Source organism: Cynoglossus semilaevis, chromosome 15 (genome assembly GCF_000523025.1).
Source record: "Cynoglossus semilaevis isolate Cse_v1.0 chromosome 15, Cse_v1.0, whole genome shotgun sequence".
NCBI classification, from domain to species: Eukaryota; Metazoa; Chordata; class Actinopteri; order Pleuronectiformes; family Cynoglossidae; genus Cynoglossus; species Cynoglossus semilaevis.
In genome coordinates, this window is record NC_024321.1 from 2,497,852 (window position 1) to 2,500,442 (window position 2,591).

The 2,591-nt window shown below is 36.9% G+C and overlaps 1 protein-coding gene and 1 long non-coding RNA gene across 3 annotated transcripts in view; one reads left to right on the plus strand and one right to left on the minus strand.

Annotated features, from left to right (window-relative positions):
- Positions 1-2,591, minus strand: part of LOC112488136 (uncharacterized) — an 87,016-nt gene that overhangs the window by 69,372 nt on the left and 15,053 nt on the right. The gene's annotated exons all lie outside the window — the stretch shown is intronic.
- Positions 1-2,591, plus strand: part of LOC103390592 (sodium bicarbonate transporter-like protein 11) — a 30,018-nt gene that overhangs the window by 5,570 nt on the left and 21,857 nt on the right. The window lies entirely within an intron of this gene.

Consider the following 2,591-nt stretch of genomic DNA (forward strand, 5'->3'; position numbering starts at 1 on the left):
TCTCCATGGTTCCAAGTCACAGATTATGGACAGCTGTTAGTCAAGTCTCCAGAGATTCAAGTCGGAATAAAGAAGTTCAAGTTTAATCAAGTCAATCATCACGCAAGTGGTATAAATATAGACCTTTCTAATATACAGTGTGTCCCCTTTATCAGAGGTGAGAATCACGTGCAGTCAAACCCAAAGCCCTGAATGAACCTGTGAACACGTCCTCTGTGTCTCCTGTAAATCACACTGAGCAGTTGCTGTCCGGCACATGTAATGTTTGACTGGAAGTTTGGACATGAAGTGCACTGTTACACATTCAAGTCTCCACTGAGTCAAAGATTATCAACTAATTCATTCAGTAGCTTTTTATATGTCACCAGCCTCTGAGGAATGATTGTCCTGCTGATTAATACGGACTACAATCATAAAAAAACAACATTTGTAGCTGCTGTTCTGATTGCTTTTTTAAACCTATTTGTGTGTTTCTGCCACGTCTCACTTCCTTTTTAATTCCCCTCAGTTGGTCTCATGTTTGTTTTTTTTCCTCCACCTTTTCCCCCTCAGGCTCTTGTGAAGTTTTGATTAATGTTTCACGGTCAACTAAACTACAACAAACCCTTAACCACAGAACATTAGGTTTTTAATGCAGCCTTTCATTTCATACCGCATGATACAGGACTTCTGGTGGGCTTCATTATACATTAAAGGGTCAACCTTTCATTTCTGAAGTACATTCCATTATTTGTGCATCTTCACACCTTACTGAAAACAACAGCTAAACAACACTGAGCTCTAAAATCCCTGCAGTCAGCCTCATTTCCCTTTTTGCTGAAAAACAAACGGCAGTCGTCTGGGGCTATTTATATATAAGGTCAGAGGTCAGCCTGAGCCTTTTACACTAGGTCTCTCGACTCATTTGATGATCTTCTGACATAAGCTCGGATCCTAAGCTCATTACACACATTTTTTATGAGATTTAGATAAGGGCTTTGTTTAGGACTAACATCACCTTTGGTCTCCTGGAGATAATTTTACAGCTGTACCACCTCAGGATTTCTCCTTAGAACCTTCTCCTTATTTTTTTTTTCTACTCTTTGGGCTCTTCAGTTATGAATTCACTCAACAGAAACATATTCCCACCTGTATGTTCTTTCGCTTCTACAGCACTTACATGATTTTACATGATTATGGCAATTTGGTCCCATCACCAAAATTAAAAACTGTGACGAAGTCACGGCCCAAACTTAATATTTCTTGAAAAATCGATGGCATTGTTCATGTTTTCCCTTCTTTCCAGATCTGTAATGTAGAATGTTTTCCATATGTTAACAAACTTTAGTTTTGCGTAAACATTAAATCAGGAACAACCAAAGCTTAATATTGTAAAAACATGACAAATTCAATTTGAAATAAGACACACATGAGTGGTATTTGTTTCTTACTGACTCTTTATCTGCAGCCTTTCAAATTCTTTTTAATGTATATCTTTTTTTCACAGGCCAACAACAAAAAACAAAACAAAATGTATGTGCTATAACATAGCACATAAACCGCTAATACTAAAATTCCTGCCAGTATACAGGGGAAGGCCAACAAAAAAAACAAAAACAAAATGTAACGGGTCAAATATAATTACACCGCAGCCCAGATTTGGCCCCCGGGCCTGAGTTTGACCCGTGCACTATAGATACTGTAATGAAATGGCTGTCATTTCACAGAGGCACTGATTTCAGAAACATTTCACTTTGATTTTTTTCCCATAGATGTATATGCACAGGAAAGAAGGCAACACTTTATAAAAATAATTAATTTTAGGTAAATAATTTACTTTCTTTAGCCCCAACATAAGGTACCAATTAAGTTAAAGTCAGCCAAACTAAAAATAAAACTTGTAACGAACGTTGAACTCTGCTGCCATCTCCTGGCAGACAGAGAAACATACATGCTGTTTTTTTTTCCTTTACACCCACCTCTCTCTCTCTCTCTTTCTCTTTTTAATTGGCATTTTCAGCCTAAGGCTGAATCTTAAAGTGATTTCCCAAAATTGCCATTTTCAGCCTGAGGCTGAATCTTAAAGTGATTTCCCAAATGTCCGACACTCGCCACAGAAAGAGGAGCAATTCAAAACCAAAAACAATGAGAAAGTCAATAGGTGCTAATTAAAAAATGTCACTCTTATCTCACTATTACAAACCCAAAGAATTAGCAGGTGGGTGATTTAATAAAATAAAATGGAATCCAAGGGGAGAGAGACAGAAACATTCACTTTTGAAGATCTCTCTGTATCTGATAAAAAAAATTAATTACAACGTCAATATTCCACTGTGGCCTGGAAAAAAAAAATCCAACTTCCAAACATTTAGAGCATTAGAATTCCTCCTACATGCTTGTATGTGAGAAATAATGATTTTTCTCTTTACTTGAGGCAAACCAGCAATCTTCCTCACATGCAGAGTTAAAAAAGAAAAACACCCTAGAGCCACTAACACTATGAGTAAGACTAAACTCACTCATTTCCACACATGACTTTTCACATCTACATTCAGCAAAAAGGCTTCAAATGAATATGTGTATGAGAAACACAAGGTGGATATTATTAACTA